This window comes from Culex pipiens, unplaced genomic scaffold (assembly GCF_016801865.2).
Source record: "Culex pipiens pallens isolate TS unplaced genomic scaffold, TS_CPP_V2 Cpp_Un0003, whole genome shotgun sequence".
Classification (NCBI taxonomy): Eukaryota; Metazoa; Arthropoda; class Insecta; order Diptera; family Culicidae; genus Culex; species Culex pipiens.
The window spans coordinates 997,750-1,013,973 of record NW_026292820.1 but is presented as its reverse complement, the minus strand read 5'-3'; the positions used below and the strand labels follow the sequence as shown (position 1 = coordinate 1,013,973).

Below are 16,224 nucleotides of genomic sequence, written 5' to 3'. Positions count from 1 at the left end.
TAAAAAATAATAAGTTCACGTTATTTATGCTGCTAAAAAAACATAATTTGGTAACCAGGAGCACGCCATTCTTATCGAGATATTTAACAAAGCAACCGAGATATTTAAAGTGCAACATGGAATTAAAATTCTGTCCAGTTGCTGTGAAGTTTACTAAGACAGCTGTTTAACTCCATGTTACCGGCTCACATCCCTCTTTATAAATTCTCCAAATTCTCGATATGAAGTTAAGGCTATGAAAGGCATAATTCCCAGGCCCGTGATACTGACGTAGCTTGCTGAAGCCGCCACCAAATGTTTGGTGGCGCTGTTTCGGGAATAACATTTCAGAGGGTCACAAATCAAAATATAATAAGTCTTATTTAATTTTTTGGGAAATAATCCTGTAGCTGCTCATATTGATTCTTTTCATCAAAATAAACCATAAATGCCGCCAACAACAAAATATATGTTTAGCATCAGGTCTCAGGCAAAGCTTCCCAGCTGGTGTCTTTTTCAAATCCTCTGAAATGTCTTCCGCAAATTCTTATTTGGCCAATGAACTTACAGATCATCATAATTTTAATTTTAATCTACAATTTGAGGCGGTTGAGCTCAACCATGTTGTTGGGAAACCTTAAGAGCGAGTCCACGAACAGGGCATAGCTCATTGTTAAGGACGTTGTGGGGCTCACGTTGTGGGGCTTTACCAAAAAGCATGTTTTTGAGTCAAACAAACCAACTTCTATGGTACCCCGTGGTTTGAATGTGTTGGTAAATTTTCGACAAGAAAGCCAGAACAGCTGTTTTTAGACATCAAAGTTCAAATTTAGAAACTAATTTTGTTGTTTTGTGTCTATACCTACTGAAACAAATTAAAAAATATTCAAATATTGTGCAAAAACATTGGGGTCCGGTGGTTTAGTGGTTAGCGTGGTAGCCTCTAAATCCCAGTATGGCCTGGGTTCAATCCCAGACGGACCCGGTGGCATTTTTCGAGACGAGATTTGCCTGACCACGCCTTCTATCGGATGGGGAAGTAAAACGTCGTTCCATTAGCGTAAAAGAGGTTTTGAGTGACTCACCACACATAACCTTCGGACGCCTAGAAATGAGTAGAAACTTGCAACAGAGCCCACAAAAGACCCGGGGGTCGTTAAAGTGGATTGCTTTGCTTTGCAAAAACATTGCTAAAATCACTTCTCAATCCACCCCATGTGTCTCGATTTGCCCTGGATAATGGTACACATTTAATTTCATTTTAACTAACGAAACAAAAATAAAGAAAAAAAATATTTTCGTCCTTTCGATTTTGCGCCCTTTTCTTCATGTTACTCCCCATAATTTTGACACTAGACACCAAAACTTTGGTACTTTTTAGTCTTCAGTGACATTGTATGCAGATGACAGCCGAAGCATCCCCGTGATAATTCCCAATCGGCCATTTGGCGGCCATGAAGAAAGACACTTGAATTGATTTCATTTTTCCTGATTGTCACTTGCTCACTGGGTGTGGCAGAAGCGAATAAAAATTTGAATGATTGGCGATCAAGAGCCAAAAGACAAGCGGCACCTAGTGTTGAGTACTAGAACAGAGCAAAACGGGACGGTTGAAATTTTCGCCTTTTTAAGTTATGTATGCAAATTCTGTTTTGTTCAACTCCACGGTTCAAAACAACTTTTGAGCAAAAATTCGAGCTGATCCTGTGTAAACTTTTGATGCTCTATCATTTTACACTTTTCTTTTTTTCCAAAATCTCTTTTAATGCGTTAATTTATAGAGGGCAAAAAGTTCACATTCGTACTACTTGATTTTGACAAAGGACTTTGTCTTAAAGCTCTATCTGCGGTGTCAATGCAATTTTTTTCGAAAATGTAGCGTTACCGTCGCATACCCTCGGCGTGGCATTCTGTTTATGTTGCGTGGATGCCGTGCCAACTATTTAAGCTAACTATTTTAGCCTCTGGAGGATTTAGTGTCCTTCAGACTTTCATCAAAGACGGACCTTACGTTGGGAATTTTATTGCTTACACAGACACGCACACGTTGAAAGAAACAGGTGGTGCACTAACTTGAGAGAAGGTCCAAGAAGTTATTGACGGTTGCCAGAACGGTCACCGGAATACCGAAGTGATTGGGAACAATTTGGTAGGATATCGGCCACACCCGGATTGGCCAGTGCCCTGAGGGAAGGTTCTACCGGAGACATTTATCGAACCATACGACTTGGGGCAATATGGGTATCAAAATTCATGGTTTTTGATACTGGTAATGAAAATGACCATTTTAACAGGATTGGCCACACCCGGAGTGGCCATTGCCCTGAAGGAAGGTTCTACCGGGAGGACATTTACGGAACGATACAAATTGGGGCAGTATGGGTATCAAAATTCATGGTTTTTGATGCTGGTAATGAAAATGACCATTTTAATAGGATTGGCCACACCCGGAGTGGCCATTGCCCTGGGGAAGGTTCTACCGGGAGGACATTAATATGAGCGTTTTTAAAATTTCGTCATTTATGGACAACCCCTGACCAATTTTAGAACATATTTCTAAGGATGATGAGGCAACTGCCCCATGTCTCCCCACCCTGTGCACGCTAGTGGTTCTGAAGAAGTTCCTACCGGACAACCACCTCGCGTGTGGCCAATCCTGGCAAAATGGCCATTTTCATTACCAGTATCAAAAACCATGAATTTTGATACCCATATTGCCCCAATTTGTATGGTTCCGTAAATGTCCTCCCGATAGAACCTTCCCTCAGGGCCATGGCCACTCCGGGTGTGGCCAATATCCTAGTGCGTGCGCGCGCGCGCGTGTGTGTGTGTGTGTGTGTGAGAGCAATAAAATTAACACCGTGGATCCGTCTTTGATGAAACCTAAGTAGGCACTGAAATTTTCTGAGGCTATCTGTTAGCTTATATAGTTCGCATGAAATGTGGCTCGCGTGATTGTTCCAAGAAAGCAGAAGACGAGGCAAAATTTGCGCCAAGTTGCCGCATTACATGCGAACTATATAAGCTAACGGATAGCCTCTAAACAATTTCAGTTTTGACCAAAAATCCGTCAGAGACGGATCGACGGTGGCAATTTTATTACTCAAACACACACATGCACACATTGAAAGACACAGGTTTTGCACCAACTTGGGAGGAATTCTGTTCTAATGAAGATTGTTAGGACGGTCACCAGAAAACCAAAATGATTTGGGGCAATGGGTTGGGATCAAACTGGTAGTATATTTACCACAGCCTGGAGCGGCCAGTACACTGGGGAAGGTTCTCCTTTAATGGTACATTCTGGGGAATAGTTTTCTGGGAAATGGTACATTCTGGGGAATGGTTTTCTGGGGAACGGTTTTCTGGGGAATGGTTTTCGGGGGAATGGTTTTTCTGGGGAACGTGACACAATCGTTTATGTTTGTTTTTGGTAGTATTTGGCCTACTCTACCATCTAATATAATTACATTTCGCCTATCTAATTTTTTCATGTTTTTACAGTCACTTTTTCAATTTATTGCATGTTTTTCACATTTTCTGCCATAGAATCGCACCATCATCATTTACATTGCAAAAAAATGCGTACAGGCATAGTCTGGGACACTACAAAAATTACTGCATACTTCTTTTTACTGAAAATATAGGAAATGTTAGTAAAAAACACAGCCAAAGTTGACCCCTAAAAAAATGACATTTTTAAAAACATTGGCAAAGTCACATAAAACAAGTTAAGCTTTCAACCCTGAAATTTTCTAAAATTTTAAGAGTTCTTCTTTCCAATGCTTTTTAAATATCAAAAATCGGTTGGAAAATTGATTTTTGGCGATTTTTTAGATCGAAGCCCGTCTAAAGGCGGGGTTAGGTTGTAGAGGGTTAAGTTGCTATTTCATTTCCTTTTATTACAAGAGATTGAACGCTGGCTAAATTAAAGCCGACTTAATGGTCCAGCTCACACAGGTCATCCTTTAATGACCAAAATATTGGCCGCTCACTTCGTAGCTGGGGAACCACGGGAATAAGGTTCGCGAATTGGACAATGTTGCCGAAAGTTTTCATGAAGTGGGACACGACCTGCAAGTTGGGCTGCCTTTTCAGGGCCACCGCTTCCGATGCTCATTCTCCACCGTCCCTACCACGCAATCGTCAATCTTGATCGGCGTATTGGTGTACTCCTGGGACTCCTCTTCGTCTTCAGTGGCCCTGGCCAAGTCGTTGACATGCTCGCCAAGCCAAACGTCAATGTAGTGCTTCTTGTTTTCTTCGCTGTCGGGTAGATAAGCGAGGTTGAATTCTATTTGTTGGGACCGCTCAGGTTGGATTCTTGACCTGCGGAAAATGTGGAACTTCAACTGCGGCACGTGGAACTTCAACTGCTTCTACCGCAGGCGGTGAATCTGGCCATTTCGATTGAAGAAGTGTTAATCCGGTGACCTCACCAAAGACACATGCTTATTCCTCGGTTCGTAGGAAGGTGTGACAAATTCTTTCAAAATGGCCATTTCCATTACCAATATAAAAAAACCATTAATTTTGATACCCATATTGCCTTATTTGTATGATTCGGTAAAAGTCCCCGGTAGAACCTTCCCTCAGGGCATTGGCCACTCCGGGTGTGGCCAATTCTGCCAGTTCTGGCCATTTTCATTACCAGTATCAAAAACCATGCATTTTGATACCCATATTGCCCCAAGTCGTATGGTTCGATAAATGTTCTCCCGGGAGAACCTTTCCCAGGGCAATGGCCACTCCGGGTGTGACCAATCCTGCCAAAATGGCCATTTTTATTACCAGTATCAAAAACCGTGAATTTTGATACCCATATTACCCCAATTTGCATGGTTCCGTAAATTCAATAAAATTACCACCGTGGATCCGTCTTTGATGAAACCTCGGTAGGCACTGAAATTGGTCATAGGCTATCTGTTAGCTTATAAAGTTCGCATAAAATGCGGCAACATGGCGCAAATTTTGCCTCGTCTCCTGCTTTCTTGGAACTGTCACGCGAGAATGTTGAACCACTGTTGCCACATTTCATGCGAACTATTTAAGCTAACAGATAGCCTCAGAAAATTTCAGTGCTGAGGTTTCATCAAAGACGGATCCATGGTGGTAATTTTATTGCTCTCACACACACACACACACACACACACACACACACACACACACACACACACACACACACACACACACACACACACACACACACACACACACACACACACACACACACACACACACACACACACACACACACACACACACACACACACACACACACACACACACACACATTTAAAAATACAGGTTGTTCACCAACTTGGGAGGAATTCTGTTCTAATGAAGATTGTTAGGACGGTCACCCGAAAACCAAAATGATTTGGGGCAATGGGGTTGGGACCAAACTGGTAGGATATTGACCACACCCGGAGTGACCATGGCCTTGAGGGAAGGTTCTTCCGGGAGGACATTTACGGAACCATGCAAATTTGGGCAATATGGGTATCAAAATTCATGGTTTTTGATACTGGTAATGAAAATGGCCATTTTGGCAGGATTGGCCACACCTGGAGTGGCCAGTGCCCTGGGAAAGGTTTTCCCGGGAGGACAATTATGGAACCATACAAATTGGGGCAATATGGGTATCAAAATTCATGGTTTTTGATACTGGTAAAGAAAATGGCCATTTTGACCGGATTGGCCACACCCGGAGTGGCCATTGCCCTGAGGGAAGGTTCTTCCGGGAGGACATTTACGGAACCATACAAATTGGGGCAATATGGGTATCAAAATTCGTGGTTTTTGATACTGGTAATGAAAATGGACATTTTGGCAGGAGCGGCCACACCCGGAGTGGCCAGTGCCCTGGGAAAGGTTCTACCGGGAGGACATTTACGGAACCATACAAATTGGGGCAATATGGGTATCAAAATTCATGGATTTTGATACTGGTATTGAAAATGGCCATTTTGGCAGGATTGGCCACACCCGGAGTGGCCAGTGCCCTGGGAAAGGTTATCCCGGGAGGACATTTATGGAACCATACAAATTGGGGCAATATGGGACATTTATCGAACCATACGACTTGGGGCAAGATGGGTATCAACATTCATGGTTTTTGAGAATGGTAAAGAAAATGGCCATTTTGGCAGGATCGGCCACACCCGGAGTGGCCAGTGCCCTGGGAAAGGTTCTACCGGGAGGACATTTATGGAACCATACAAATTGGGGCAATATGGGTATCAAAATTTATGGATTTTGATACTGGTAATGAAAATGGCCATTTTGACAGGATTGGCCACACCCGGAGTTTTCCGAACCATACTTGTTTTGGCAATATTTTCGTTTTTTGGTAATTTATTTCCACAGAGGTGCCAATTACTGAAAACATTAAATTATAATTTATTATTTATGATCATATAAATTGGCAAAGAATTAAAAAATATAAATAAAAATGGATTTACTTTTTAGAGTTAGCATAACATAGCATTGGTGTCTACCCGTAGTTGCTACTCTGTTATTGACCAGGACCTCCAAGAATTGCTCCGTGGACCACAGATGAAGAGTAGGAACCAATCATCACCACTTCGCAACTTTCAAATGTCCCTATCATGCTAGCCAATCACAGCGCCGGCCACGACCAGTGGTAAGACACGGGGAAGTGGATAGGAATTTTAGTCCGATACTTGAGTGATGAAGACCGCTAAATCGGCTGCGTCTTCGACAAAGTATCACGTGAGGTTTGAGGGTGTTAGTAAGATGGGTGTGAAGCCAGGATTCACCGTGGTAAGTGATGCGGCCGGTTAAATCTATTTATAGTCCTAAATTCTTAGTATGTTCATGGATTCATTTTGAAAGCTTTCCAAATTCGGTTCACCAAGCTTTTTGTGGTGAATTCTGGTCGTGTTGAAAGTTCAATATTCGCCTAACTGTTATGCAACCAGTAAGTGTCCTTGGATTCAACTTGCATTCAAAATTGCATTTCCTGTTCTTAGGTACACGATTCCAATCAAGTTTCTTGGATTCTTATAGCATTCTTAATCCTCCTAGTCAACTAAGCCTCGATGGTCTGGTGGTTAGCATTTTGTCTGCTGACCCAAAGGACGGGGGATCGAACCCCGCCGCGAGCTAATGAATTTTTTCGTTCATATTCAAGTGTTCAGAATTCCTTCTTTCCATAATTTCTCGATAGGAGCAAATGGGAATCGAACCCAGAACCTTCCGCTTACAAAGCGAACAGCGTAACCATTCAGCCACGCCTACCCCTAAAAAATGGATTTACTTTTTAGAGTTTTATACAAAGTTCTTTGTCATATTGGTCATGTAGAACATAACCACCTGCACCTTTTTTTTCTCAAAAGTTGTTGCGGCCGCTTTACCGCAACTAGCTCGATTTTTCTCAGATTTTCGCGGGACTGTAAACCACGTTCTGGACGGAATAAAACACGCGCTTTTCCTTATAAAAAAAACTCTCTGACCGATTTATTTACAGCGATGTTAGGGGAAATATACCCTTTCTAATCAAACACCTATCTTCGTCATATGGAGAGTTTGATGCTCGATTAAGAGAAAATTATACGCAATAAATCAGATTGAGAATAAATATTTCTTTGTTTATGTTTGACATGACATTTCTGGGTAGAAACCAATTCGATATCTATCCCTGGTCCTAAAAATGGGCTTTGTGTAATATTACACATTTCTGGGTGTACACTGTACATTCATGGATGTAATTTTAAGCGTTTTTTTCACAAAGGTGATGTGCATGCTTTTTGATGCGATTTTACCATCGGATTTTTTTCTGTGTACCTAACCAACGGTGGGTCGGATGATGGATCCGGACAAATGTTGAATATTGGGCATAACTCGTGACAGGGTTGCCAGATCTTCAACGTTTTGGACTCGTTGGAAATGTTTTTCGATTGCCAAAAGCCGAAACAGCGGATCTTGTCGTCGACTACGCGGACGACATAGGGGAAGGTGGGGCAAGACGACCATATGGGGCAAGAGCACGGGGTTGGGCACATGGTTGATCCGTAGGGAATACGGAGCAACTACCGTAAATATTGGTAAATACGTATTTACGGCATGCACGAGATTTTGAACGAAATTTTGATCAGTGTGGAATGTGACGTTTCTACACATCAGCAGCAAATGTCACAACCAAAACAGAAACAACGTGAGTCGGTTAAGGCTGTAACGTACGGATTGGAGGAGGACGCGACCGCGCTGGCCGAAACAATCTCCGCAGGTTCAAGTGGATGCCAAGTTCCTCCACCCACCGGTTTCGATCTAGCAGGCCGAAAGCAACTGACCGCTGTTGAAGGATTTGAAGGGATTCTTCAAGGGAACCATGATTCCGCGCGGGGCTGCTACCGTTCACAAGGCGCTGGCCGCAACGGATACCATCGTCGAAGCTGCCGACGAAGGCGGTTGGGATGCGTGTCGACGAATTGTTCGAAAACGCCTAGGACGATGACGATCCGTAGGCTGTGGAGTCGCCGGATGGAATGTTGGAGACGAAGACCTGGAACTGCCCGAGGAATAGGTGGCAAAAATTTCCGCCAGCACCGCCGGTGACAAAGGCTTCTACGCCGTACCTCCGAGAGGACTTCCACCGCCCCACATGTAATCGATCCACTCCCAACTCGCCAGCTCATCCCCATCGAAACTGGAAGGAACTAAATGTTAGGAACACATCCAACGAAAAGCACCAGTACATACTTATCTGTACGCCCTGCTCGTTGTCGAATCCCGCCAAAAAGTTGCCGAAGCCCAACAACTCCTAACCATTAGTCGCGAATACGTCGTCAGTCTACACACCAGCGGCGAACAGAAGCGAATCTGCGAGCTGGCCGCCTACTTCACCCAGGTCAACCTCCAACCTCTTTTCAAGTTTAAAAACTACAAAACCTCAGACTCCTTCGCACGACGCCTCCTCGAACTAAGAACCCGTCTCGAAGTGGTCCGCAATATCCTCCAAGCGTGCGAGATGAACGAGTCCGACGAACACACGCTCTGTGCCGTCCCGTACCGCGACAAACCCACAAAAAAGTTCTCGCTTCGTTGCGCGTCCTATCTGCCACAGTACTAGGGCGTCACCTGTGCCGTTTGAAGTCGGTACTGAATGCCCAGTTTTGCAGCGCTCTTGAGGAAGCCCTATCAAAGTTGTTCAAGAAGCGGAAAAGAGTCTAGCCGCACGCCAAGAAAGATCGGATGCAAGCCAATGCGCAAACCGTTCCCAATCAGTAGTCATCCTGGACCAATCATCGTTCCGGGTCATAACCCGTTTCCTCAAGAGTTCTTCGTGCTCAGCGCGAAGACGCAGTCAAAATAGTCAACCGCCACCAATTTTTTTTTTATTTTGAAAAATTATACAAAATGATTCATTTTTTTCTACAAAATTATCACAATCATTAATTCCTTCTCCGCAGCTCGCAAAAGAGCAAATATGCTGTGGTAATCGTTGAAGCGGTAGACCTGATTGTCCACCTCCACCTGTTACAGGTCTCCGTACACGATCTCATTGCACATGCTGCACCGGAAACATTCCGAATGGTACGACTTGCCCTCAAGTTTGCCCTTTGCCTGCAGGACCATTTTCATGATGAGGTGGCCACATATTGCATACTTTTCCTCAGGCTGCTAGAATCTCGAGTACAAAACAGTCCTGTAGAAGGCCTTTCCACGAAGCGCTCGCCCGCAGGAGCAGTTGGTCTTCATGGCAGGCCGCTCCAGCACCGCTGGCGACTCATCTCCTCGATCTTCCGCACGGCCTCCTTCATCCGATTGGGCGTGGTGTTGGCATATTGCACGGCGGCAAGTTCTTGGTTGAACGCTTGCTGGAAGCGCAACTGCTACTCAACTGCGACAGCGTTGATGAAACGGCAGACGGGAAGTTTCCACCACCATCCCGGAAAGTGAGAGGCTGGGTGGCATTTGCGTCGGTGGGAGTCGTATCCAAAGTGGCCATCGACGGCCTATCGGATTGGCAGAACTGCTGCTGCTGTGAAAAAGTTGGAGTTTGGCGTGGTGGCAGTACGAACACTGAGGATTCTTGCTGGTGCTGCATGTGCTCCGACGTCAGCACACGTAGTTGGATTTGTTGATGTCCTCACCGAAGGTTCGATTAAGCGAGCTGGACCTAGAGATGGAGCTGTTGCGTGACGGCGAATTGATTGATGTTGTTTGCTCGAGCTAGTTGGCGGTTTTCGGAAGACGCGAGAGTGAGGGTAATGATCCGTAGGGCAACCGAGGCTTGGTCAACCGTGGCGTTTGTCCGCTTGTCGTTATGCAGTAAAAAGATTGCAAGGGAACCGGCGGAGTACCTCGATGAAAAATTATGTCGAATAAATTTCATATTTGTAAACAATACGCGCCATGTCAATGACAGCTGAGAGAACCACACTGAAATAAATCGCATGTAGGAATCACGCATGACCGTAAATATGGATGCACTACGGATCAACATATGCCATATAGGCAATATATGTAGAGTGACCACCTCGTGGGCAAGAGGAACAATCGCTCGTACGGCCGTAATTTTTACAATTTTGATTATTTCCAGTATGAGGAATTGTTGCTAGCACTGCAATTAGTTAATTCTACTACCACATAACCGCCAAAACGACGTAAACGCCACGGGGCATAAGGTTTAGTGAAGTTTTTTGTTCAAAACCTTTGTTTTCTTATAATATTTGGAAAGTACAAAATAAGGCTTAGGGTTCGTGTTTTAAGGCTAATTTTATCAAAATACTATTTTTCCTTGATCAGTAGTGTCCCTACCAATGACTTGCACCTATTATAAAGTATGATTTAACCTTTGGTTATTTTGGTTGAGAGCTTGTAACCTGCCTGCTGCAGTTTACCATAGCAACAGTAGAAGTCTGCGAATAACAAGAAGAGTGCCCTAAGCCATCCCAATCAGGGCAAAATTTAATCTTTTGTCTTCTAGAATTTTTTATAAAACCACTACACTTACAACACAAACAAGAAGCCAAGAACCATCATCATCATCGATCGCGGCTTCCCAGCAGCCGATCGGTGCTGATTGCGCGCTGACTCTCGCGAGTGCGTGATCTCCCAGCTAACCGTACGCACATAAGGCACGTATGCACTAGATATTGGGCAATTTAAAAACCGAAGGCCGATCGTTGTTTAATTACCCTAGCACAAAACACAACAAGCACACCCACCGATTATGTTTATGCTCATCATCACATCAACATACCGGACCGACATCAACCATGCCAGCACCAAACTAATTTCCCGATGGGGAAATCAAGTCGAGCAGCCACCCTGGCGACGCCCCGGTACTCACTCTCCAATCTCTTATCGGCCGACGCCAACTAGAGCCGTGAGTGATAAAGCGAGGCGCGATCGGTCAGGCAATATAGCCGATCGTCGCCCGCGGATCGTCATCAGTCACTGGTTTATCATAAAGGAGACCGCGTCGATCGTCAACCCGTATAATTTTCCGCCAGACGATCGACCTGAAGAAGAAGTTTAGTTCGAGGAATTTCTGTGGTGAAAACCGTCTCACCAGTGAGGAAGAACAAGGCGTGGAATAATAACCGCACTGGAGTGCGAGGTGCCGCGACACCGTAAATTGGTCGTGGTGGAGAGTGAGGTGGCGTCTACTATCAGCATGGAAAGCATGGCCATGCTGGAGTAGTTGGATAACTTGAGATCGGCCTTCATTTCCTGTTTCACAAGCTGAATTCCATCATGGCTGGAGCCGTGGTGTGGAGCAGTGCGCTGCTGTGCATTCCTGCCGACTGGACGGCGGGGCTAATGCACCGGATGGCCGGCGTTCTCGCCGGTGACCAAGCTGGGTTCTGCCCGGGCAGCAACGTTGTTCCGGATCGTCGGATACACGGGGTCACACACACACAGGTTTACACCCGCAACTCTAGTTTTAAGGACGCCAACTAGGTTTAGTTCGCCAATATAGATGTAAGTACGCTAAAATCCCCTCTTTTATTTCTGTGTAGGTTGAATTTATCCTTGTCTTGGGAGGGCTGGTTGATTATCTGGGATTCTGTTGGAATTCTACCCATTTGTATTGTTTGCTGTGTTCTTTTGCATCTGTGCAGGAAATGGCACTCCTGCTATTCAATAGTCCTCCATCTTGTCTCATGCTCGCACTTTCCCTGGAAATGGGAGGTGACAAGCTTATGAAAAATCTTCAGGTGGGGCAAGTGTACCTTATGGATTTTAGTATGGAAAAAATTACGAATTGCTGCAACAACATATTTAATTGGGAAAAAAATACATAAACGTACTTAAAAACTGATAAACAATTGTTTAAAAAAAGGTGCAGGTGGTTATGTTCTACATGACCAATATGACAAAGAACTTTGTACAAAACTCTAAAAATCATGCTAATTTTATTTATATTTTTTAATTCTTTGCCTATTTATTTAATCCTGAATAATTAATTCTAATTAAATTTATTCAATCAATGGAACCGGTAGAACCTTCCCTCAGGGCCATGGCCACTCCGGGTGTGGCCAATCCTGTCAAAATGGCCATTTTCATCACCAGTATCAAAAACCATGAATTTTGATACCCATATTGTCCCAAGTCGTATGGTTCGATAAATGTCCCCCGGTAGAACCTTCCCTCAGGGCCATGGCCACTCCGGGTGTGGCCAATCCTGTCAAAATGGCCATTTTAATCACCAGTATCAAAAACCATGAATTTTGATACCCATATTGTCCCAAGTCGTATGGTTCGATAAATGTCCCCCCGATAGAACCTTCCCTCAGGGCAATGGCCACTCCGGGTGTGGCCAATCCTGTCAAAATGGCCATTTTCATTAACAGTATCCAAAACCTTGAATTTTGATACCCATATTGCCTAAGGTCGAATGGTTCGATAAATGTCCCCCTGGTAGAACCTTCCCTCAGGACCATGGCCACTACGGGTGTGGCCAATCCTGTCAAAATGGCCATTTTCATCACCAGTATCAAAAACCATGAATTTTGATACCCATATTGCCCCAAGTCGTATGGTTCGATAAATGTCCCCCCGGTAGAACCTTCCCTCAGGGCCATGGCCACTCCGGGTGTGGCCAATCCTGTCAAAATGGCCATTTTCATCACCAGTATCAAAAACCATGAATTTTGATACCCATATTGTCCCAAGTCGTATGGTTCGATAAATGTCCCCCCGGTAGAACCTCCCTCAGGGCCATGGCCACTCCGGGTGTGGCCAATCCTGTCAAAATGGCCATTTTCATCACCGGTATCAAAAACCATGAATTTTGATACCCATATTGCCCCAAGTCGTATGGTTCGATAAATGTCCCCCCGGTAGAACCTTCCCTCAGGGCCATGGCCACTCCGGGTGTGGCCAATCCTGTCAAAATGGCCATTTTAATCACCAGTATCAAAAACCATGAATTTTGATACCCATATTGTCCCAAGTCGTATGGTTCGATAAATGTCCCCCCGGTAGAACCTTCCCTCAGGGCAATGGCCACTCCGGGTGTGGCCAATCCTGTCAAAATGGACATTTTCATTAACAGTATCCAAAACCTTGAATTTTGATACCCATATTGCCTAAGGTCGAATGGTTCGATAAATGTCCCCCTGGTAGAACCTTCCCTCAGGGCCATGGCCACTACGGGTGTGGCCAATCCTGTCAAAATGGCCATTTTCATCACCAGTATCAAAAACCATGAATTTTGATACCCATATTGCCCCAAGTCGTATGGTTCGATAAATGTCCCCCCGGTAGAACCTTCCCTCAGGGCCATGGCCACTCCGGGTGTGGCCAATATCCTACCAGTTTGGTCCCAACCCCATTGCCTGAAATCAATCTGGTTTTCGATTGTCCGTTCTAACAATATTCGTTAGAACAGAATTCCTCCCAAGTTGGTGCACAACCTGTGTCTTTCAATGTGTGCATGTGTGTGTGAGCAATAAAATTACCACCGTCGATCCGTCTCTGATGGCTTTTCGGTTAAAACTAAAATTGTTCAGAGGCTATCTGTTAGCTTATATAGTCCGCATGAAATGTGGCAACAATGGTGCAACATTCTCGCGTGACAGTTCCAAGAAAGCAGGAGACGAGGCAACATTTGCACCATGTTGCCACATTTCATGCGGACTATATAAGCTAACAGATAGCCTCTGAACAATTTTAGTTTTAACCGAAAAGCCATCAGAGACGGATCGACGGTGGTAATTTTATTGCTCACACACACATGCACACATTGAAAGACACAGGTTGTGCACCAACTTGGGAGGAATTCTGTTCTAACGAATATTGTTAGAACGGACAATCAAAAACCAGATTGATTTCAGGCAATGGGGTTGGGACCAAACTGGTAGGATATTGGCCACACCCGGAGTGGCCATGGCCCTGAGGGAAGGTTCTACCGGGGGGACATTTATCGAACCATACGACTTGGGGCAATATAGGTATCAAAATTCATGGTTTTTGATACTGGTGGTGAAAATGGCCATTTTGACAGGATTGGCCACACCCGGAGTGGCCATTGCACAGTGTTCGGAATGGCAAAATTAAGTGGAATAAATTGATAACTCTTTTATTTGACGTCCTAGCCACATGGTGTCTTCGGAAGAGTTGTTGTACTTGATAAGGGCTATCTTTTGAAGTTATTGACATACACGGTTATGACCTTCCAGGGTGTCAACCATAATTAACTTTGTTGGATGACGTTGTAGGGCTTTGGTGTCTTGGGCAAAGTTGCAGAGGAGAAAAATTCATGAAGGTTGGTCCAAGGCGCCAAATTTGTAGCTCTTAATCTACTCGAGATATACGCCAGTTTTGCAAAAATGGTCCAAAAAGCACTTTTCTGAGACAACTTGAAATTTTAGCGTTTTAGCGGCCTACTAGGTTCTGAAGAGTTGTTTATGACATAAAATTATATATCTTTGCCGAGGACAGCAAAATGTTGTGAGCCTTTATTGAGGAGTTATAACCATTTTTAAGTGGAGGGAGCGGTCCACTATGGTACATTGGGTGGCCAAGTTTCAAAAAAGTGACCTTCTCCAAATATTTTTTGGTATTTTTTTCTCGAAAGTAAACATTCTAACTAAGAAAAATCCAAATTTTCAAAGCTCTAAGTTTGTTCATTACGGAGATACGCAAGCTGAAATTCAAAAAATGGAGTAAAAAACAAGCGTTTTTCGTAAAAAAGGCTGATTGTTTAATTTTAACATAGCTCAGCCATTTTTAATGTTTTATTAGGACAAATATACATCGTTGGAAAGGTAATGAGATAAGCTTTGAAACTATTAATAGATAAAATGTTGTTTCCAAACCAAAAACTGAAGTTTTCATCGAATAATTGGAGCATTTTTTTGACAAATCATATTTTTTTGTGTTTGTTAATCGAGTACTTTTTTTGCTAACCGATGCTAAACATGAAACTAAGATCACTTGAAAGATTGGATTATAATCTAACATTGCTGAAATTTCCAGCCTGCGATTTTTTGCGTTTTCGGAGATATGCCATTTTGAACATTTACGTTTTATCAAAATTTGCTGCAATCTACATATGCGCCCGTTTATTTCACTTGCTTTGCTACCTACTTCGTGGGCATCGTCGCTTCAAAAATCAATACCTGGTTTCAAGAAGTTCGAAATGACTTTATTGGAATTTTCTGTTGCCTACATTTAAAATTGAGTACCTTAGTCAAAATAAGGTATTCGTACCGAAGTTTCTCAAGCGAAACTGGAGAATCTCAGTTTGATACCGAAAAAAGTATTCAGCAAAATGTTGACTTAGCATGATGAATTTCTGCGATCAATCCATGAAACTGATCCACATTTAAGTTCTATGTTGGTTAGTACAAAACATCATAAAAAGTACCTTTAACATATCCTGTAGCTGTCACAAACTCTATAATCAAATGAATTTTAAGAATATGGTTTGTATTTTATCGTTTTACTTCATAATTAATATTGTGGATAAAATTAATTTTTCTGTTATTTGATTTAACAATTAAAATATTCGCAATTTATGCCCATAAGGGTGGGAGGGGGATGGGGGGTGGTCTCAAGTTATACGGCATGGACTCACAAAAAGAAACACACAGCAGGAAATAATAAATATTTGACTTAAAATGAATTTATTACGCTTAACAAAAATTTGTTGGTGGGGAGGAGGAGAGGGGGGCGGGGTGAAAGAAAGAGGAGGGAGGGGTTGTGTCCTTAAAGTGGGGTGGGAGCTTATCCATAATTTAATAATATAAACTTGCAATATAATAT

General features: G+C 43.5%; 1 protein-coding gene and 1 pseudogene across 3 annotated transcripts in view; one reads left to right on the top strand and one right to left on the bottom strand.

Annotated features, from left to right (window-relative positions):
* LOC120429090 (GTP-binding protein 1) overlaps positions 1-16,224 on the bottom strand; it is a 60,378-nt gene that overhangs the window by 23,105 nt on the left and 21,049 nt on the right. The window lies entirely within an intron of this gene.
* LOC120429092 (uncharacterized) lies at positions 6-15,556 on the top strand (annotated as a pseudogene).